This window comes from Ambystoma mexicanum, chromosome 1p, assembly GCF_040938575.1.
Source record: "Ambystoma mexicanum isolate Mex_15411 chromosome 1p, UKY_AmexF1_1, whole genome shotgun sequence".
NCBI classification, from domain to species: Eukaryota; Metazoa; Chordata; class Amphibia; order Caudata; family Ambystomatidae; genus Ambystoma; species Ambystoma mexicanum.
The window spans coordinates 369,531,229-369,555,796 of record NC_090921.1 but is presented as its reverse complement, the minus strand read 5'-3'; positions in this window follow the sequence as shown (position 1 = coordinate 369,555,796).

Sequence of the window (24,568 nt, the reverse complement as noted above, 5' to 3'; positions counted from 1 at the left end):
TCGCACTGAAAAGCAGGGATTTGTGTGCCATTCTGCCCGCAAATCCCCATTTGTTAAACAGTGATTTGCAGGCAGAATGGCACACAAATCCCCATTTTTCGGTGCAAATAATTCCATGAATCAGCCCCAAAGAGTTTCCGGGTATGAGGTAATTCTATCGCAGTGATCCCCAACATGTAGCTCGGAAGAAACATGTTGCTCACATCACTGTAAATTGTTGCTTGCCAGTTGGTCGGGGCCATGGTGTGGCGGCCTAGAAGGAGGTGCTGATGGGATGAGACCTCAGTAGCAGTATAGCCAGGACAGAGTGCTGAACTGTTCAAGAATGTTGGCAAATGAGCTTGCTGTGGTTCCAGTTTGCTTATTTTTGCAGATGCAAAATTTGAGTTTGTTGCCACCATGCAAATTATGTTTTAGTAAATGTCCTTGCATATTATAGCAGTGTCATTGTTAAAACCCTGTCATTTTCAGATACTTTTGCCCAGCTGACAAATGTATTAGTCAGCAAAATAAATGAACCATGTTCCCATGTTTATGTTCTGGATGACATTGCACAGCTCACAGGAACATAATGGACAAATAAGTGGCATGCATACCCAACTTTACTTTATTAAATAATTTGCATGCACTGCTTTTTGTATGAGTGAGGTTTGTGTTTGTGCCACCATGCACTATATCTATCTGAAATATTACTTTTAGTGTCACCTGTATTTATTATTACATAGTGTCCGAATGTAAACATTTTAATCATTTGATACTTTGCCCATCTGGTACGCTGATAATGGGCAGATAAGGCAAATGCATGCCAGATTTTCATAATTAATTTGCCCTATATTCAAATCCAATTAAGTTACTGTTAATAAATTTAAATTAACTAGCCAAGTAATTAATCCAAATACCTAACATCACCACACCCTTTTACGAAGTAGTCATCAAATGTTCAAAGTTTTGACCAATGGTTTCTGCCAAGTTTTGTGCAAATCCATTTTGGGCACAGACAAGAGGCCCCAAATCCTTCAGAATAATATTTGTATTCCTAACCCCTTTTTCACCAATGTAGCAGGTCTCGGGTGCTTCAAAATGCAATATGCGCCATCACATGCCAAAATAATTTTTAGGAGTTAAGCTCCAAAGCCTCAGTCAAGTGATATGTAAAGCCTACAGGTATTAATCAATATTTATTTAATCATTTTCTCCATGAAATGTTAGCAACATTTAAAAACTGTATAATATTTTATAAGATTCACATAGAACACGTCCAATATTAAAAAGCGGCTTTTACATATTTAAACAAGCTATATATAAAATCCTGATAATTACAATTATATAAAAACATAGCTTGCATGCATGTCCACGCTTACGCCAAACACTAAAATAACAAATTAACATAACATGACACAAATCTTCATCAGCTCCGTTTGCAGGCACACTTTGCGCTTCCACCTGCACACCTTCTTCATTTTTTGAGGGTTAAGTACATTGAAACATATCATTAACATCAGCCTCCCGCATTCTTTAGATCTGATTTCACCGAATGTCTCCCTGCCGTCTTTTATATTTCTTCATATAAAGATAAGAGGGCAGTTCATGTATATTTTGGACATATGCCACTCTCTCCATCAGACACGCTCTTGCTTTTAAGAGCTATTTTGCATTGAATTAATGTGGCAAATAAAGTTACATTCCACCCCCTATCCAAATGGTGCCTTGCAACCCCCTGTACCACAAGTATTTTTCTTTACCAAGGGAGGCTGCAATCACACTTACACTGAAATTCACTTTATGATTTGCAGAAAATCCCAGATTCAAAATCTTAAATGGTTTGACACCTTCAAACTGAACACCCAGCTCATAAGAGGCTACCAGGTGTACCTGGAGGGAGACCTGCTATTTGGCACAGGAATGTATTTTGCAACCCCTCCAGGACATGATAGTTCAAACCTACCCACATTTCACTGGCATTAAAAATAATGAAAAAGACCTTTGCCTTATATACCTCCTATGCCCCAGGCTTGAAATAACATTTTAATTTTTTTTAAACCTAATGATGCCCATTCAGCTGTCTTCTTAAAATGATTGACTCAAGCAACACTCTTTGAGAAGAGCAGGCTCAAATACATTTGAGACAACCTCCTCATCTCTAGATTAATTTAAAAACCAGCTTCAAGGTTGCACCCATTTCACAAATAATGTTGATTTGTATCATCTTTCATTTCATACTATAGCTCCCAAAATATTGTGTATAGCAGAGCCTGTTGGAGACCTGTCTGCATAAAGTACAAAATGGACGTGTCATCGGCATAAAGAAGCATGCTATAAAATATATCCTTCAGAGAGGACGAGTTAACTTTGACATCCCTGCTTTTCACCTTTATTGTTGTTGAAAAATAAAGGATAATTCCCTGATCTTGTATATCAGACAGACGCTGAGATGTCTGCGTATCACAGTTGGATAAAATGTAATAAACAATTCGGGACCCATTAAACTGCAAATTACGCCCCAAGATCAATCAAATCAAATGCCTTCTCCAAATCTGAAAAAAAGCCACAAATAATCTCCCTCCCTTAAGCTTGCTGTATTTCTCCATGATGGTGCTCAGAGTGAAGCAGTGGTCCACTATACTAAGCCCTCCCCTGAAACCTGTTTGGGAGGTCTTCAAGATATTGTTACTTTGAGCCCACTCCTCAAGTCTGAGCAACAAATATTTGGAGAATATCTTACTTGCAATGTTGAGTAAGGAAATTGGCCTATAACCGTGGAGGGCCGGTGGTCCAAGTACTACTTGTTCAAAGATGGCATAATGGCGGTCTTGACAATTGCATTAAACATAAAACAATTTGGGGTCATTCGTAAAAGATCCCATTATTTCTCAATACATTCTTTTTTTGTCTTTTAGCAGTTTTGATATGCCGTTTTGAAACTATAAATCTGGCCAGTCATTTACACACTGCATCACGATTCAAATTAATGTACTTTTCGAGATTCTACATCAAACCATTGGGCCTCCCTTCTATAACCTGGACCTTCTGGACAGTAGAACGCCTGTTTGCCAATACCTCTGTCCCAGATAGTTTCAACCAAAAACTCAAACAAACTGACACTTTACTTTGTGGCCTCTGAACTGTTTGAAAATTTTAAGAAAATATCTTAATTACTTGTGCATTGGCAGTTCTTTTCAATGCCTCCTTGTCAAGCTTAGGCATTGCTAACCAGCCCCTCTGGCTGTCAGATATCTCTGTGCTGTCTAACCCTGGTCATTGGAAAATGAACTCAAGAGGATCGTGATCACTCTCTGTTCAATCAGAAATGCCAAATGTCATAACATTCCTGAATAAAAAACCGTCCACAATACAGTAATCCATGACTGAGCAACAGTATTTCTGGTGTTGATTAGAGTGCACCATTTGCCACTAAAGGTCATGGAAAATCCCCAGACAGAATCCAAGTACACCTGAAAATCACGGCTCCATTTGTGATCACTTTTAAAGTCCAAACATTTGCACTTAATTTCTTAAAAATATTTAGCTTGAGAACCGGAAGCCCCATGTAAGGTTCATTTAATCCTACTATATATTTGAACAACTTAACTGATCCCATCCGTCTAAAAATTTCCTACTGACCACTCAAACTCCATTTCTTGTGCATAACCACTTAATGTCAAATGAAGTTAAAGGACTTGCACATTTGGTTTGCTAGATTTGCACATGGTCTAGAATACTGTTAAGTATTGCAAATTAAAATGATTTATTTGCAGTCTTAAAATATATTAGATTTCTAATTTTCGTTATTATTTTTCTGTCAACTGACCACCGATATGTTCAGTCGAAGAATGGTTATTGCTCACCATTTCATTTGATATGCACATTTTGCTCATTGCGCATTAAAGGTTGGGGACTCCTGTCGAATGCATCGATACATCCCGTACAGCGTCACCTAGTCAATCCTGCAACATTTGTAGCCGAGTCAGTGAAACCTGATGAAAGTGGCCACAATTGTGAAACATATGAGGGAGAAGAGGAATAGAGGACGAGTGTTAAGGAGGATGCTTTGGAGGGAGGTGAGATACTTTTTGTTGATGGGTCCTCGATCATCAATCAGGACACTGGTGAGAAGCATATGGGTGCAGCCATTGTGGACCTTGTGGATGAAGAAACAGTTGCCTTCGCATTACTCCACACAAGCGGCAGAACTAGTGGCACTTGTAGAGGCACTAGAAATGAGTAAGGGGAAAGCGTCACTATTTATTCTGACTCTGCATATCAAACCTCCACTGTGCATTCAGGGTGATCAAGGTGGCAGAGAAGAGGGTTTTTGAAATCTGACAGGACTTCTGTCCAGCATGCTACACTGCTATACAGATTATTCGAAGTGTTAACCCTGTCCACAGAGGTGGGTATAGTAAAATGTGCAGCATATACTAACTGTACTAACTCCATAGCACTTGAAAATTATGCTGCAGAGTGGGCGGCGAAGGAAGCAGCATATCTGCCATTGACAGGTGTCCGGAAAATGGAAACCGTGTCCCAGCAGGTACAGTTGCCAACTCCCTGTCCTGCTGTCCTGGTGCTCCAAATCATAGAAATGCAAAGAAAAGCACATAAAGAGGAACAGGAGCTTTGGGGAAAGAGAGGATATGTCCTCTAACCCATGGATTTGCTGTGGAGACAGGAGCTGATGGGGGAAGTAGTAATGCTCCTTGTGGCACTAGAGCACATTTCTCGACAATCAATTCTAGTAGAGCTCCAGGAGAAATGGTTTATACTGAACCTCCAGGAACAGGTAAGTAGGTTTGTATGAAACTGAAGTTTGTAAGGAATTCAATCCTGGAAACACCATGAGATCAGTAAGGGAAGTTTTGCCATGGTCCTCTGGGCCATTTCAGGAGCTCCATATAGATTTTGTTGACATGCTCTACCAGTACGTTATTGCAATTGTTTGTCCATTCTCCCAGTGGCTTGAGGTTGATTCCTGTGTACACCCTGATGCTAAGTCTGCAGCAAAACTTCTGGTGAGGGAGGTATTTCCACGGTGGGCAATTTATGAGGTTTTAAAGTCTAACAATGGAACCCACTTTTTTAATGCCTTGTTCTCAGAAATTACTTCGCTCTTGGGAAACGAGCACAGGCTGGGTTTGGTGTACCAGCCGCATGCCAACAGAATCATGGAACATCTAAATGGGATCCTTAAAGCCTGGCTGGCTAAGATGTGCAACTATTTAAGAAAATCATGGCTGCACTGCCTGTCTTTGGTATTGTTTCATTCGAGAAATCAGCCAGGAAAGTAGCATCACCTCATCCCTCATGAGATTGTGACGTAGATTACACACACTGCCCTCACCTGCATGCACTACATCACATGCAAATAAGACTACAGATGTCCTTGGTGAAGTATTTAGGGAGTACCTTAGGGCTTTAACCAAAAGTGTCAGATTATGTCTTCACAGGTTGTGTCTTCTCACCAACAGTCTACATGAGAAAGCAGCAAGGAAACTGATGATCAGCACAAGCAACCATTACTCCTAGGAGACTCGAATGAGAAGCGTTTCCATGGGCCACACCAGGTGATTTACATGACGCTGACTGCTGTGAAGGTGGAGGGTAACAAGAGCTGGGTGCATATCAGTGATATACGAAGAGATACTGCTATACCTCCACCAGCGCAGGAGCAGGCTCAAAGTTAGGTATCCCCTAATGAGTCGCAGATCATTCCAGTGGAAAAAGAGTATGTGGATAGAGAACCAGCATATACATTTCTTTGCTTTAAAACATCTGTGTTCTTGCTCCTTCTGATTGCACCATGCACATATGGTGTTTGTTCCACCCTGTCCTCAGTCCCGGCATGATAGCATATTGATGGACTTGTGAAAATATGATGAATCACTGTCCGACAGATTCACTGTTACATGCACTGTTGATAGTGTAGTATAGTTTAGTATAGTTTAGTATGCAATTACTGTTCCTGTCCAGATTATTATGGATCTCTATGAGCGGGTGTCATTTTTGTACTTGTTCCATTTATCATTGAGCGCATTGAGACACCTGTATTATGTTTTGGCCATTTATCTGTCTCCTTTGACATTACATAACATAGCACAGTCTGGTGATAATTTAACATGACATATGGGACGGTTTATGTGACATACAATCGATTGGATGTCGAGTATGGCATGGTGGTAGTGGCATAGTCGCTCTTCTATGTGTTTCTTTTGGAAACCCAAAATGAAATTAGATTTAGTTCTAAGGGATGCACACAATGTTTCACTTTCAAGGACACATTCTCAGGGTGGTTTGGTGGGCACTGATGATTGGCCCTTTGTCATCATTGAATGGCACCTGGAATGTGCCAGGGCTGTTGGGCACTCCACAGGGGTTGGATTTTAGGAGAAAAATGTAGCCACCAGCTGAGTACGGACAGCCTTACCATATGTTCTTTGACCTGCCATGCACAAGTGGCGTGCATGTGGTTGTGGGTGTGGGGGTACCACCATATCCACCGGTATGCCATGCCATGTTGCAACATTGTGCAGGACACATGCTGCCACAATGATCTTGCACAGTAGTGGTGGTGCTTATAGCAACTCAACACCAGAGTGGTCAAGGGAGCAGAAACGTGACTTGAACACTTTGAATGTGAGCTCCACTATGCCCCAAGTTGCAATATGGGCTGTGTTGTATCTTACCTGGGGTGGTGTGGCAGGGTTCTGTATTGGCGTCATCATGTAGGTGTTCAGAGGGTAGGTACTGTCCCCTGTACAGGCGAGAATGTTTGTCATTGGTGTGTATTTGTGTTTGTGTGACATACATGCATGTGCACGGGCATTTATACTCACCAATGAGCCATGTGTTTCCATGCCTCCCAGCTTCCAGGGCGTGACATTCTGAATATGAAACTATAGTGGGTGGACCCTAGATAGTTTGCACATACAGAAGTATTGATACCCTTGGCATCACATACAACCTGCACATTGATGGAATGCCTGTGCTTGCGATTGCTATATATGTGCTCTGTCACCCTAGGTGGACACAGAGCCACATGGGTGCAATCAATGGCACCAAGCACTCTAGGGAAGTGAGCCACCCCATAAAAATCCTGGACCACGGCCTGCCTTTCTGCAGGTGTTCTGGGCATGTAGATGTGCCTGCGGACTGAGGGGCGTGAAGGCATTATTGCCAACACATGGTGTAGGCAGTGTGACTGCGCGGGCTGTGAAATGCCCCCGACTACGGCAGTTGTCCGCTGAAATGAGCCAGTGGCCAAAAAATGCAGAACATTGAGCACTTTTTCCAAGGTCGTGACCAGGTCTAATATGATATGAGGTGGAAACCTATACCTGCCATAGACCTTGTCATCAGGCATCCCAAAAAGGCTGGTCATAGGTAGAAAAATCCAGGCCCTGGCCATCTTCCTCCTGCGGTGTTCCACGATCACTGCTGCGACAAATGGTACATTCATCGTAGTTGTATACGGGCGTTTGTTGATCGCGCAGGCTTTTTATGCATTTATTTTTGTGCACATTGACGTATCCGCCAACCATCGCGTGGTGTACGTGTTTCAGGATTTGCATGTATTTTACTGCATGTCGGCAAGCTCTGTTCAATTCCATGAATACAGTGTTTTAGCGCGCATATGGGCGTTGCAAGGATTTTACTTTGGTACAATCCTCGTTACACCCATATTTTCGCTTGTTGTTCCCCATTTCACATGTTCCGCCCCCTTTTTAGGTGACTGTGCAGAACCCAAAGCCCCTTCGCTACGAGTCTCGCGCAAGACGTTCGCGGTGTCTCAGTGACATTTTGCACCTGTGCGGATTCCTCGCAAGTCCCTGGTTTCTGTGCAAATCATTCCATGAATCGGGCCCTTAGTTTTTTCACTTTCTTCTTTGTCATGATATTACACCCTGCAATAGAAAAACACTCGTCTTCTGTCCCTAACTTCCTTATTTTATTCTCAGTCCCTACTACCATCAGCTCTGTTTTTTCTTTAAGTGCTAGCCCTTTCTGTATCATCCAGGTCTGTATGAGGTCATAGACCTTGTTACTGTTACTTTTATCCTCCAGAAATACACCGTTATGAACCCTCCCAATGATATGTATTTTGCCAACCTCTGAAGCCTGAAAAGTAGATCCACGCAGGCTTATGTGGCCAACTTTTCACCAGACCTGCAGATGAACTGGTCTGCTGTTGAATCTCAGTTACCAGCTTAATGGTATCCACTAAAGAGTGTGAATTGCTTTTTGACTTTGAGAGCATTGCGGACATGCAATTGCTCATTTTACTATAGCCGTTACGATAGCTATAGCCAGTAAGATAGCTCAGTGGGTTGTGCGCTCACTGCTGTGATGAGCGTGTGATCTGCAGGTTGCAGGTTCGAATCCTGGCAAGGCCAACTCAGCCTTTTATCCTTCTGAGGTTGATAAATGAATTCCGACACAGGTTGGGTGATATTGTATGCATATAAAAACACATTATTATCATTTGGCCTTGGACATCTGCTTGCATTCAGAGTCATTTGGTAATATGGGCCTATGCACACTGATATTAACAATACACATGGTGATCCATTATTGTATTAAATGTATATCACATTACAGTGATATCATAACCATATTTTTCGTGGTGTACTTAGGAACAATGATATGTGATGCCAGTTCCTGTTTTGTCGAGGGGTGAAAGGTCATGTTCCATCGCTTCCTGTGATGTCACTTTGGGGTGGGGCCAAATGACATCACTTCCTGTGATGTCTTTAGGGGTCAAGGGTCATATGATGTCACTTCTGCTACCCCTGGCATTTTGGTGGAATAATGTCCCTGAATGACCCAGGGAATGCTTCTTGAAAGGAATGCTGTGTGAGTATGTGTTTAAATGAGCGAGTGAATGCTGTATTAATGCTGTGTGAATGTGTGGTTAAATGAGTGATTGAATGCTGTGTGAATGTATGTTTAAATGAGCAAGTTGAAGAGGAAGTGCCAGACATTGTCCGTACTCCAGCCACCCCCTTCAAAGTGCCAGGAACGTTCACACAAAAATATGTGACGTAGGGAGAATAGATAAACCAGCAGAGAGCTGGAGTTGGGCTCCGCCCAGTGCCCATTGGAATAACAACACCTATTGAAATATCGACACCTAAGCAAACCTGGACAGTAAGGTAACCACTGAAAAATCCATATTTACAGACACGACAAAAGAAAGTTTGTCATAATGGAATACCCAAAAAACCAAGAAGATACTAAAAGAAGGCGATTGGTGACGTCATGAGAGATCTGACGAACGCACATAGAGAGCATATAACGACCTAAGAATGCTTATAAAGAGACAAAATGCCATGGATGAGTGACATCTTGGGCCTAAGGTGAAACAGTTGATTTCAAGATGAAGAAACGTATGCCAGATGCACGATGAAGACATTAAGTCAGTTTAAACGTGTACATAATCAAGAAACTGCAAGAAGCAAAGAAATCGTGGAGCTTGCTATGCTTAGTAGAAAGTACATTGCGGAATGCGGCAACTATACATATATGTACCTCAAAAGCTCTTATAGATGAGTTAAATCCACTACGCAGATGAGCAGAATTGAAAAGAGGTTACTAAAAGTTTCAAGAGGGAAAGGCTGCATCAACAAATCAAGAAGTAAAGATGGTGAGAAACCCTGCTGAAGGTAACCCTGCAAAGAGGCCAAGGTCGTATCAGGCTGGAATAGGCTGGCAATGCCTACAACTAGAGATAAGAATAACAAGAGTCTCCTGTTCAGCAAGGTCGAGATAAGCCGCAGATGGTATACGACTGACAGAACTAAATCAAATACACAAAACTGCATGAAGAAGAGGCCGATTACACGGTTTCCCAGTCACGTGGCAAGGCGGCAGAAAGGGATGAGACTTTCACACCTACGCATGGAGCCTTGTCCTACCCATCCTCCTTAAACTTTATCAGACCAACAGGCAGACTCAAGGCCAAACTACAAAACAGTAATTGACACATGGCCACTGAGGTGATGTATGGTTGTAACAGAAATTGAAGAAAAGCTGGGGTGCAGACTTACTCCCTGCACATGGCCAATTATTCTGCATGCTGCTAAGCGCAATTGGAAAGGAATGTGTGGGATCCATGCCAACCCAATCAGAGCGGACCATGTAATCTAGGGTCCTCTAGACAGTAAAGCAATAGGACGTCATACTTTTAGTGACATTTACAGTAGCCAGTTGGAAGGAAGGGCTTAGTTGCCCCACCTGACATTATTACCCAATCCCCTCTCCCCGTTACCATATACAGATATAGTACCTATGTTAAAGTTACCTTCCTATAACCAATCAAGTTGCATGTTAGGTTTTTAAGATTACACGTCAATGATGATGAGTTTTTGGTATAAAGGTTGTGGTTTTTCTGAAATCAATCAGAGTTTAAGCGAGAAGGAACATTGAACGGTTGCTGATGTTCATTGAACTCCCCGTTTTTGTACTTGTCATTAAACGGACTCCCTTTGCCAAACTATTGATTTGTCATTATTATTTGATGCGAGAGTACAAATCTGCATCCCCATCTATCTCAGGGCTTTTTGGAGACCCATAGTCTAATGGGCCGGCTGGGGTCCATCCAGTTCAAAGTGAATGCTGTTTGAAATTAATGCTGTGTGACTGTGTTTAAATGAGCAATTGACTGCTGTGTGAGTGTTATTTGAATGGTAAATTGGTATTTGAATGCATGAATGCGTGATGAATGTGCAAGTGACTGCTGTTGAAATGAATGCTGTTGAATGCTGAGGAATGTGTATTTGAATGAGTGAATACATGTGAGTGTACTTGTGTTGGGTTTATGATGGTCTAGCAGATTGTTTAGGGGGGAGGATGAGAGATGTTTTACTGGGCGTCTACGATACTGTATTATAGAGGCGCTTTAAAAAGAAATCATGCCACAGTGATCTAGCCATGTAATAACACTTATCATTCCTGCTTTAAAGTATGATAAAGCATGCATGATAAGTGTAATTATGTTGCTAGACTGGCATTTTGATACAGTCAGTCTAGCCATTTCTTACTATGAAAAGACAGTCTCATAAATGGCCAGTAAAAAAATGTCATGCCACAGCAAGAAATGGCTAGACTTGCTACACCCAAAAGCTTAATAAAACAAGCATGGTAAGTGTTATTACGTGGCTAGATTGCCATTTTGATGCAATCAGTCTATCAATTTCTTACTGTGGCACAACATGTTCTACTGGCTATCTGTGATAAAGTAAGCATGATAAGAATTATTACATGGAATAAATTTTGGTGCAGCCAGTCTAGCTATAATAGCTTACAGTGGCATGGCTTTTTTTACTGGGTGTCTATGATGAAGCAAACATGATGGCCCTCATTACGACCCTGGCGGAAATCGCGGTGCAAAATGCACCTTGGAGCACGGCGGAAAGCTGCCGATAGCGCCATGGGGGTTGGCGGATTTTCCGCCCCATTCCGACCTTGGCGGGGCGGTAAATCCCCATCCCCCATTTACCCTTCCCCATTCCCATTTTTGCCCCATAGGGTATAATGGGAGTGGGGAAGGCGTTAATTACGCCACCTCAAAATACGGTGGCGTAATTAACGACAAGGTCCCGTAGCGCCATGGATTTCTCCGCCCGGAAAAACCAGGCGGAAAACGCTCCATGGCGCTACGGAATCTCGTAGTAGGGCGGACGGGTCCGCCGCGAATAACGCTGGCGTAAACCCACTCCGCCAGGGTCGTAATGAGGCCCGATAAGTGTTATTATGTGTCTGGAAAGGCCTGCATTAGAGTAGCTAGTTTGATCATGGTTTCTTATTGTGGGATGGCATTTTTAATGGCAAAGTCAAAAGGAGTATGTCCTTATGTGTGGGTACTGGCGTATATTGGCAGAGCCAGTTGAGACATTTGTTCCTATGGCATCATTACAGGTGTTATGCGCAAAGTAAACACAAGTATGTTTATATACTGGAATACTGGCATATGTAGGTGCATTGAGCAAAACGTATGGGCCCAGCCAGTGTGAAAATGTTTTTACACTGGCATTTATTATGGGGAAATGGCATCATGAAAATGTGTTGGGAAATGCTCCTGTGCACTGTTTGTGATTTGCATTTATTTAATTTTTTCATGAACTACCCTCCAAAATGATTGCAACCTGCCTGGCTTTTTACCCAAATTTTCATAGAAAGTGTGCTGTATATAATGCACCATTTTAACCTATTAATCTTTTTTTATTCTTGGGAGAACTCTCCCAGACCCTCCTTGCCTGGTTCAGCTCAGATTCCCTCGCTGCACACAGTTGCTCCTGAAAATTTGTGGCAAATATTTATGCCCTACCAATTAAGAAATTCACCAGCCACTGCTGTAGCAAAGTCTCTTTTGTGCAGGGTATAAGTCTTTAGCTTAGTACTAATTTTAGCATTTAAGGCAATCTCATGTTTTCCAATGTAATGTGTAAAATAATGCCTAGCTTTTAGGCCCCTATCATGTTGCATTCTGGTACTTACAGTCTAACATTTGTAATGTGAAAAGGAATCCAAGCTGTTGTGCGATGGAAATGATTAAGATATTGCAATCAACTCCACTACCAATATGTCAAGTTGTTACAAGCCAGAAACTGGAAGCTGCTCCGAGATGCACATGCTATAGGTCCGGTCATGACTTTCCACATGAAGGCATTTGTCCAGCAAAAAGCAACACATGGGTCTCTTGCTGGTGAAAGAACTATTTTCAATCTGTTTGCAATACATACAAGTACGACAGTTGCACTGCTAACATGCGTCTATTACAGAGTGTCATGACAGCATATCGACCTCAAATGAGAAGATCACAAGATCGCTGAAATTCCAAACTGGTAAGATCTGTAGGAGTATGGTTCTACTTCCAACATTATGACTCTACATTTTAAAATTTAGACTCATCATTTTAGCATTCATATTTTAGCGTGGGTTTGAACTTCAACTGGGGCCTAGGGTGTAAAACTCCTTACTGGACTGAAAAGTGTGAGTCTAAGGCAAAATTAAATAGATACCAATGCACAGAGCACATGATTGAAATTGCACTTTGCGTCAGGATGATATTTCAATGAACTGAGCTGCATTAAATATAATACTAACATAAATTACATACTAATTAACCCAATCCCAGTTAACATGTAACAGATTCCCATTATAACATTTAGTGCAAATTAGTTCATGAAATAAGCTGAATGCAGACTGATGAAAATGCATGATGCTCTGAAAATGTGAAGAAAAATGGACTTCAGACATGCAGGCTGGATTTGCGCTGTGTGGTAAGCTGAAAAATGTGAAGTTCCGTTCTGCTGAAACATAGCTTTGTTTTGAAGCAGGAAGCGCAAGAGAAAAATGTTAAATGTGTTCTACAGCAATGCAGTGAGTACATTGAGGAAAACACACAGAGGCAGATCACGTGACTCTTAGTGGGATGATTTGGTCAAGGGAAGGTGTCTTTCTAGATTGACAAAGGGGTTTGTTAAAAAGGGTTTTGAGACAGAGCAGGAGGCAATTCCTATTCGGGCACTGTGAGACAAAGCAGTAGAGGGCTGGCTGGGCAGACGGAGTTCAGGGCTGGCAAGCTGATTGATACTGAAGCTGTCCTTATCGGGTTGACCCTGTGCGAGGCAGGCAGAAACACTGGGGACGATTTCCCTGCCAAAATGAGTCAGAAATACCACCAACAAATCTAGCTAAATATGATGTTAAGTGAGGGGCTGCTGATGTGAATGATACCAAGTAGCCTAGGTTAAGTAGTTCACTTCATTTTAGGTGCTGTATCAGAGATTCTATTTTGAACGTGCATGTAATACTGTGTTTATATTTCTCAAAGTCTTACTGTGTTTTTTAAAGTGCATTTTTCTTGCCAAGTCTCACGAGGCCAAGGACAATTGGCAGGGCATTGCACAGATAAAGTGCTGAAAGCTATTGCAAGAAGACATTTATTTGCACTGTGAAGTACAATGTGAGCATAAGTGTCACTGTGTAATTTGCATATTTCTATTTTATGATAAAAAACAGATTAAAAAAGTAACTAAGTCTCATGATATTTATTTTGCATCCAGTCCCTTTTATTTGACATGCTTAGGGAGACAAACGGGCGGTAAGAAATATCTCAAATTAAAGTAGCTGCCGTGAGCTGTTTATCTAGAGAGATGGAATGAGTGTGCAGCATTTCAATTGCATGCTTTACATTTGTTGAAACTCAACCAAAAGGGTGTAGTGTGGTATTGTACATAAGGTACCACAGAAGGGAATGGGCCATCTATCCAGAGTGTATCAAGTCCAGTATTTTGTTTTCTGTTAGTGACCCCAGTAAAAATAATTATTAGGCAGTAAACTGAAACCACTATCATCACTATAGAAATACCCCAACGGGTTACCACAATATATTGCCAAGGATCATAAAATACCACCAAATACCACCATAATAAAAAAATACCACAAAGTAATAGATATAACCCCAAAATATATCTAACAGATCACTGCCATCAATCCTCTCCATGATATAGACAGGCATGTGAGGATCCCTATAGATGCCAAACCCATCCCAAGGGGCCACATCACGAGTTGGGTGGTGCAGTCAAAATACGGCGGTAATAGCGTATGAGTTGGATGGAAAGTTGGAGGATTCACCTCCAGCTCTGACGAGCCGGTAAACCCACCGACTTTCTGTCCATTTTCGGTGCAATTGCAGTAGCGAAATTATTCAGAAAATGGGTACTGAAACTGTCACCAACACTTGTAATCTGGCGGTAATATCGCAAGACCAAGTGCCAGTAACCATAATTCGTTAGGCAGTATTCTGGTGGATTTACCACTGGGATACCGCCCAACTGGAGATGAGGCCCAAAGTCAGGTATTTGGAGGCGTCGGCAAGACATCATGAAGAATCATTATCCTCATCCAGTAATGATCGGAAAAGGGGATATGTATTTGCGATAGGTAATCCGTTTGCGATTGAACACAGTCCTACCTTATTAATACAACTGAATGGTAGTTCTCTTGAATTTTTAAGTAACACAGGCACCACTGTAAATGTCATCTGTGAGGTTGCATATGCATCGCTATAAATTGGACCTCGACTCAACGCGGACAATATATATATTCATATACATATGTGGCTTGATGCCGACATTGCTGTGCAAGGGAGTGTTCAAAATGACATGATCATACAAAGACAACATAGCAAAGATTGATGTTCATGTCATCTATGTGGATGTACCCGGAGGATGCAGCTTTAGTTTCAAGTCAGAAATACAAATGAGATTGATTCACATCCTGTACCACCTGATGACTGCATATACATCAAGTGCAAAGGACACAGTAATGAAATTATTCCCATCACTTTTAAAGGGTCTTAGAAAGTTAAAGGATCGTCAAATAAAACTTTATATAAACAGAAATGTAAAACCGGTGGCACAGCATTATATAGGAAACTCTCTAAATATACAGGTACAAGTTGAAGACAAAATCAAGTCTATATTATACCAAGACATTATAAAACATGTGAAAGGTCTCCCCAATAGTGCCTGTACCGAAGAAGTAGACTAGTGGACACATTCGCCTGTGCATAGACATACACATACATAATCAGGCAATTGAGAGAGAGACATTTTCCACTGAGAATGATTGAATGATGCACGTATTGCATGGGGTGTCAGTATCTTCCAAGTTGGATTTAAACAAAGTATACAACCAGTTAAAGCTTCATCCAGAGGCATGCTATATCACAAGACTTTGCCTCATCAGCAAACAGTTGCTACTGCACACCTCACTTGGACATGACTTCATATGGTCGCCAGAGTGTGAACAAGCTTTCAGTGCCATAAAAGAAACCTTCTCTTCTGCCAACTGCATGGCATACTATGACTTGGAGTTGCGCACTGAACCCACCATGGGCGCCAGCCTGGTAGGTTTAGGCGCTATCTTGGCACACCACAAACCCGGCTCTTCATCGCCACACCGACTAGTGTCCTAATCCAGTCATAGTCTTACTCCAGATGAAAGAGTGTACTCCCAATCAGAAAAGGGAAGCTAAGCAGTGCTGTGAGCCTGCAAAAACTACCATTTGTTCCTGTATGGCAAACGATTCACCATCGTCACTGACCACCAAGATCTTAACACCATTTATGGAAAGCACAATGCGAAAATGCCCCTCATGATAGCAAGGTGGGGTTTGCACCTGTAAGAATACCAGTTCAATATTATCCATAAACCTGGTAAGGATAATAATCTAGCTGATTACTTGTCCCGACACCCCCTTCTGAAAGCATCGTGTGCCAGGGCATCCAAGGATGACTTAAACTATGTAGTGCATCACACACTTCCCAGAGCAATATGAATGGACACGATTGTGGTGGAAACACTGCAGGATAAATTGATTTCAGACCTAAAATGATGGGTTATGTTAAATTGATGGTATATCACACCTGTGGCTAAGGATGCATTATCTGTGGAAGAGGGTACGATGATTCAAACTTCTGCTCTCATTAAGGAGGAGCTATTCATATCTCCACAAGGAATATTGCTGAAAGAAAACAGGATAGTTGTTCTCATCTCTACAGAACAGAATCATTGAATTGGCACACGTGGGACATAGAGGGATAGTATCAACAAAATGTCAAAAGGTGTGGCTCTGAAAAATGGATGTTCGCATGTAAATCGGTTGCTCCTATTCTGCGAATATCTGGGCTTCCTTCTTCAGAAAATCGCCCCAGTGTGGCTTCAAGCCAATGGCACAGTGGAAAGGATAATAAGTTCTATGGCAGCTCCTGAGATACTACAGAAACACCCTGCATAGCACCACAAGATTTGACCATCAGAAGTAATGTTCAATAGAGAAATTCGCACAAAATTACCCCATCTGCCTCCTCCTGAGGGTTTTGTCAACAACAGGACCAGTCAATTACAACAAACAGATAAAAGGAACAATCTCAAAATGAAGAATCATGCAGAGAGAAGTAGGGGGGCCAGGGAGTCTATGATACAGCCTGTGTATTGTGTAATCATACGACAAACATAAATTAACAAGGAGGCGCCTGCATTCAGCTCCACACATTTGATTGTTACTGAGGTGAATGGATCGATGGTGTTGGCTGAACAACATGCACACTCTCTCATGAGAAACTCATCGTTCTTCAAAAAGGTTCTACTTTCCCATTCTCATACTTGCCAACCTTACCGATTTAGGGAGTAGGCTACTGCCTTTTTAAGCAGTCCTACCAACTACAGATTTGGGTGACAGGTCCTACTGCTTTTTACAGTGGCAGGTAATTGATGTGACTCTAAGGCAGGCTGCTTGAGACCAGGCCCAGGACAAAGCATGCAACACATTAATTAGTCTGTCTGTGCAGTGGGTGGGTAAGTGGTTACTTTGAGTGGTGGGCTCGGATCAATCCACTGAGCTGACAGCTATCTGACTCTGCTCTGCACTTTTGCCGAGATAGGCCTTAGGTGAACCACCAGTGAAGACAAGTGGCAGAGCGCACCACCATAAACACAGCATTTTCCTATCAGACAGAGGAGGGCATCAGCCTGTTGTTCACTATTCAACTTGCACTGCAGGAATAAGTATGTACTCCCAGGCTGCTGCTTTAAAGCAGTGGCAAACGTTGCCTACCAGCTCTGTGTGATTATGTTCCGTGAAGTTAGGTAATTGATTTGCGTGATAATTTACCATTCAGAAGTATAGATGTTAAAGATTTGAACATCTTTCCATGTTGTGTTATTTGATGGGTTGTGTATTTAACAATGTATGATTTGTAGTTTTTTGTGATGTCAGTGTTCTTTTTCAAACTTGAAAAATCCTACTTCTTTCTGGGGACAGAATGTTGGCTATGCATTCTGAGTCAGTGGAAGAACAAACATCACAGGAGCCCATGTCGGATGTCAGTGACTCTGATTCAAGTGATGATGACATTGCTACCGATGAGGACGAGAATGATGAAAGAAGCATATCGGATGTAAAAGCAAGTCCATTGCGTAGAACTGTGGGAAACCCCATTTGGTGGTTTAAGTGGTTGGGCTAATTTGCATTTGCATGTTTTCATTCAAGTAAGGAAGAGATGTAGCGTTCTCTTCTATGTTTATGCCCACGCAGATGCATGAAAGTCTCTCACTGTGTGCGTCCGTTATTGAAATAAACAGGATCAGCAGCCGAAGAATATCTCACAGAACTGTCACACTCAATCTTTCAAATGTACAGTTTCACACCAAAATTATCTGAATTACTCAGAGATGGTAGGCAATGATCCATTGACATTGTCCTGTGTAACGGCGCAGATCGGGAATGAGCAACATTCTGCAGCGTGCTCACTACATGAAACACACCAAGAGCTCAGACAGGCAGCAGACACCCGAGCTCTCTGGCGTCACGCTCTGACGTTCGACTGGCGACCCCACGTCATGGAATGTCAGGTTGTGTGTCTATCAAATTCATGAGTCTGCCCGCCCCATTGCCGTACAGTAAACACAGAGCGAATTGCTGGCTGCCGCTCAGCCTGTTCAGAGCCCCAATACCGCTCTTTGGCAGAAGATCTGAACTGCTTTGAGAATGGTCTGTGCTTCCAAGGTCTCCTCCTCTAATTTCTCCTTCTCTAAAGTATAGGTCCTGCGACTCCTGCCATGCGGCAGAATGCAACTGCCGACCAGCTCGGCCCTAGGATTTGCAGGGCCAAGTGCGTCAAATTAAGTGCGGGCCCCTTCATTTTCATGTGATAACATCACAGGAAGTGACATCACAAGATAATGACCAGCACCAATGTAGGCAGCAGCGAAAACATGGTGATCTCGAGCAGAATTTCCAATAGCTACACTAGGAAGTTATAAAAGGTGCCCACCTTTTAAGCCCAACATTTTATAATGAAACATTCCAAAGAAAAAGAAATCCAAACATGAGACCTAAGCTTTAATGGCACTTTTATGTGTTCTTGTGGATAAGCGTCTGCATTGGAAACATGGCAACCTGGTGTGAAATCCCAGTAGCTGAACACTTGAGCAAGCACATTTTTTTAAAGCCTGCCTCAAAAACACAGAACCGGGGTTGTGCCTACCCGTTGAAAAAAGTGGGCGGATGCTGCCCACCCACATGTATCGACTTGTTCCCTGAAAATCAGTACAGGGCCAGAACCAGAGAAAATATCCCCTCCAGTCTCCAGGAGGACAACCTCTCTTGTCACATCCTTGGTAAATATTCATGGCACATTTGCATGCTTCATATATGATGTGAGGACAATTTTACATTCTACTTAAACACTTTTTGACTTGGGAAATATAAACACGTGGAAATAAGGTAAATAGCTAAAACGGTTTTGTGCAATATGTTTAATTGTGCTGGAGGAAGGCACATATTTTAGGCAGCTGACTGCTGCTTTGCATGTGCTTTCAAAATAAAAATGCCCCTTTGCAGTTCTTAGCACAACTATGGTCTCTTAAATAGGCCATCAATAGTCAATTGCACCCACTTTAAACACGCTCTGCTTCAAGAAAGAAATTGATCAGCAGTGCTTATGAGGCCCCCAGCGCCAATTAGGTCACAGCAGGAGCTTGATAGGTGACAAGTTGCCTCCCCAGAAGAAACTAAAGGGAGCCATAGCTCGAGGGACAGCAGCCGCTTTTGAAAAAGATATTCCGGCAGGCGTCCCCGTCAACAACCAGGCTGCCGCGTCTGAATGGGGTGCTTGTTCCGGGGCTTGTGCGCCCCTGTTTGGACTTCAGTAGAATTCCTGAGGCTCTGCTACATGCCTAGCTCAATATAGAAAGAAAAGAAAAAGAGTGAACGAAGAAGAGGATTTAATTAAAAAAAGGACTTCTCTGTTACGTGGCATGGTGCGGCATATTGCAGTGAGTTACTAGGCAGCGAGAGAGTTCACCTGCACACCCTCATTTCCAGACAAGTGTCCTCATCAAAAAGCACTTGGGGACGCAATTGTCCATTGAGTACCACCACACTATAATAGATAGGGATGATCAGGGTGAAGGGGACAGGGTTTCATCATCCTCTGCCACCCGGAGGCTTGCTACTCCAGTTATGAGACCGCCTCCTGCTGCTGACACCAAGTCATGCCCAGGTTTTCATGGCAATCCTGCCCCTGAATTTGGGGTTTCTGGGTCCGAGATGGTGCAAGTGGGTGGAGTGTTTAGAAATGTTCTCTGGTGCCTTAAGGGAAAATAATGATGTAGCTAAATGATCTATGCTATTTTTCTATGCTGGTGGGGAAGTACATAGAATATGTGAGACTCTCCCTTCTGGGCACGGTTCATGCGCAGCTGCTAAAGATGCTCCCAACGTATACTTCACCCCTCTGGTAAATAAGGATTTCGAGAGGTTCTGCCTAAGGACATCTAGAAAAGTGCTTCAGAATAGCGAAACGGATTTCCATGCGTCACCTGGCTATGTCGTGTCTCAACGAAGAAGACGAAATTCGGGCGAAGATCAAACTGATATTTTTCTACAGACAGTTAAGAATGCCGATTCTATGAGAACCTGTTATTTCACTATAAAGGATTCTAGAAATAGGTCGAGTGCATGAACTGGCCACTGAGAGGGTCACTGACATGGAAGAAGCTATGAACGCAATACGGGTGGGTGAGGAATATGCCATTAGAGCAGGCCCAGTGATGAGCCAACTAGGCAGAGGAAGTAACTGATAAAAGCTGCAGTCAACAAAGTCCACTGAAACAAACAGCAACAGATGCCCCACAACCAAAAGTGCCCAACTGCAGCTCAGTTTTGCGAACAATGTGGTAAATTGAACCGTTTTCTTTTTTTTAAAGATAATTTATTACATTGTTTCCAATTTAAGAGAACAATATATAAAACAGTTACATTATATAACTTCATACATTCATATATACACTGTGACAAATCCTTGGATGTCGTAATTTCTCCCAGAGGGAGAGCCTCTTCCCATGATGCCAGGGAGTTTAAGTTGCTACCCAATAGTCCCCCTGGGCGTGGTACTCAGTGGGAGGATCTGATGGGGAGGGATCCCCCCTTTGGGAGCAGGGATGGCTATCCAAGGAGTACGCGGTATACCCCACTCCAATCCCCTCACCTATCCCTCCCTTGCCTTGTAAACCCATGTACATGTGTCATGTAGCCAAAATCATAAGTACTGGGACGAGGAAGAATCTAGTCTAGCCAACGGAGAAGCATAGTATGAATACTGGGATGAGAAAGAGTCTAGTCTACCCAACAGAGGACTATAGGACAGGTACTGAAACTGGGAGGTAATGCGGAAGCATGAAGAACTCTTCTGGAACCACTAGTGAACATTAAAATTGGTCCAGAATTCATACTGGTCTAGACACATTTAAAATAGAAGAGGGAAAACAGGAGAGGAAGTTCAGTCCTCCCTGGAGGAGCTGCAAGCAAGTCGGCAGTGCAGTGGAGGGAAGCAAGGCGGCACGGAATCCGAGGCGAGAAGGCGAGCCGTCTTCTGAGGGTTGGAAGCAGAAAGATCCTTATCCCTACTGAAAAGCAGCTGACTTAACTGACGGAGGAAGAGGGACCGCATGGTACGTGTCAGTAGAGCAGCCCAGATGGAACCCACGGCTGCAGAGCTGTTGGAAGGTAGGCCAGAACCAAAGGTGAGTCCCTGGAGCGACTAGAGGCCACAGCAACACTCCCTGAAGGTCAGGGCCAACACGGGCCAGCGGGTGGTGGGACAGAAGAGAGGATAGTGGTCCAGATAAGAAGGGTGGAGATACACTGGGAAAAAGGGCTGAGAAAATAGCCTGGGAAAACGACTCTGGGAAAGTAATATGTCAAGCAGTACGGGTCTGGGACCTGCACCCACAAGAAGGAAAGTTCATCAATCTTTATAGTCGCAATATCGGGCATGTTAGTGTACTACACTACCAGCAGAGAATCCTATGGATCTGGGACCCGCACCCACAAGAAGGAAAGTTCATCAATCTTTATAGTCGCAATACCTGGCAGCTTAGTGTACTACACTACCAGCAGAGAATCCTATGGGCCTGGGACCCACACCCACAAGACTGGAAGCCAAGTCTACATTTTTGAGAAGTGTTCAAATCATAGAAAGAGGCCAAGGGAGAGGGGGTCATTCCCCATGGTATTGTGAACTGTGAGGTAAGCCTGAGGAAAAAGACAAAAGTCTTTCGGGCTTCCAGGATTGGTTCATTAAGGTAGGCTTAGTCTACACCAATCACTGAGGCCTACTTGGCTTTACAAGAGAGCAGAGCCCCCCTTTTGGCAGATCACCTGAATACTTCAGAAGAAGTCCGTAAGAAGATCTGAACCTTGGACCCGGGCTGAAGGTGCAGTCTGCCTTTCACCATTGAAGGAAGGCCAGGATATCTAAAGAGGGAAGCAAGACCCCTCCCCTAAACATCTCCCAGGGAACAGAGGAAGATACAGAACTCAGAGGACCCTCCATTCACTCCGGAACCGGTATGCAGCCAGCACACAGCATGCCCTTCTAGGCTCTGCAGCAAGCTTCCTGAATAGGAAGTGCCAGAAGGTCTCTGAAACCGAAACCAAGGACAGAGTAGCTGCCTGCAACACTATCTCAAGCTTTTGCCCGTCCACCTTAAAGGACAAAACAAGCCTAGTGAAGAAGGTGGGACAAGTGCCTCGACGAGCATCTACCAACGTCCTCCTTAAAGGACATTTTTTCGAGCCAATCCGAGTTCCTCGGTCTGCAACCGACGTCAACGCAGACCATTGTCAAGTGCCGTTGCTTAAAGACATCCGAGACATCTCGACCAATGCTTCAGAACCGCCAATCGGCACTGAGACAATGATACCTGACCCCGAGCTGCTGTGTAGGCCAGCCTGAAGCCGCTCGTCCACCTCCGCTCCCTGAACCGCCTTGCCGGCTGATTCCTGCAGCTGACTCCTGTCTCAAAGTCTGTCACATAAGCCTGGAAAGCGCCCTGAAGCTGACTCAACTCTGTCGGGCACCAGAAACACCTACAACACAAGGTACATTGTGATACATTGTGGTTCGTCCCCCTGGTCTTTTCCAAGAAGGCCCCTAAAGACATATTAAGACCCATTGCTCCCCTTGTGCTGAAGTCAAGAACCCTTAAACTGTTGTGGTTATTAACCATACCGACTACCCTCCTGTCAGTATCCAAAGTGCATCCCTTTTCCTTTTTTGAAACTGTCTGTCCTCCACATTACCAAAATTGGACAACGAGGTTTGTAATGTTCTTGTTATTCCAATCTGTTTGGATCCCGTCTGGTGTATTAGAGGTGTGGGGCTGATTGATGGTTTAGAAACTGATATTCACCCTTGGAGCACTGGTACCCCGGAAGTTGATTCGTCAAAACCATATTTTCCACAGAGACCAATATACATAATAAATTATCCTCTGTTGTGTATAACAACACTGTTTTATCGCAGCTGCAAGAATCAACAAAGGAAGCCACTACCTGATTGGGTGCACATACAACAAATCACCACTGAATCTGCAAGGTACATATACCACACCACTCCGGTGGACACTGGCCACAGGCATGACTACCCGCACACATCAGAATACAGCAATGACTATGACAAAGTTGGTTGGGCTGGTCACATAATTTTCCACCTACTTACACCAGGCTATGCCTCAACATCTCTGACATGAGTATGCAGCAAAGACCTATGACAAATTTGGGATCGCTGAACACATAGCGAGTCTCTAGTACTCACATCATCTCGTGACTCCTGTAAGCATCCTTTCACATGCCTGATATCATGGGCTGCTCTCTACCGGAGCCTGGCCAGCCCTGCTACGCCTTATTTGACCATATGCACACATGCATTCTAATCCTCATTCGTGACCTCCAACACTCTGGACTTTGGTCCCCGAGGGCGTTCCCACCACCAGCGGTTTGAGACTATGATTATGGTAAAATGCGCTATATAAATGACAATTACAATACAATAACGCAGATCCAGATCCAAACCCACTGTGTCCCGTATATATCTGAGTCCATTCATTTTCAGACAGCATTTTTCCTAGATCTGATTCCAAATTCAGTTCTAGCTTTTTGAAAGGTGGTTCCAAACTCAGGGGGAGCCAGAAGTGCACAAAGCGTAGAGGTAGGAATCTGTATACATTTGATAAATGTATAATCATAGGCCAAGTATGCATTATGGCAGGCAACGGTGGAAACAAAGTGCTGAAAAGATTTTGTAAATCCAGACAACACTGGTTCTCAGTTATATTTCAATTATAGAAATTCAAAATCTAACAAGCTATAGCCATCATTGAACTGGCCTAACTTCTACATCCCCTCCTTTTGCCACAATATCCAGTAATCCGTGCGATTATCAATTTTCATCGCTGGGTTTTTCCACAGACAGGAGTCCTCACAAAGGAAATATTTTTCCCCTCGGACTCTATTACTCTTCTTCCATTCCGTTAGTACATGTCTCACTGACAGTGAAGTGGAATCGAATAATTTCACAAAGATGTGCAGAGCAATGTTACTGGATCCACCCAGCCTTAGCTGAACAGACTGAGGCCGGTCCTTGTAGCGACAATTACCAAAGAGCAAATACCACTTGCAATACCCAACACAGAAGATGATGTGGAAGACATTTTTTGTGTC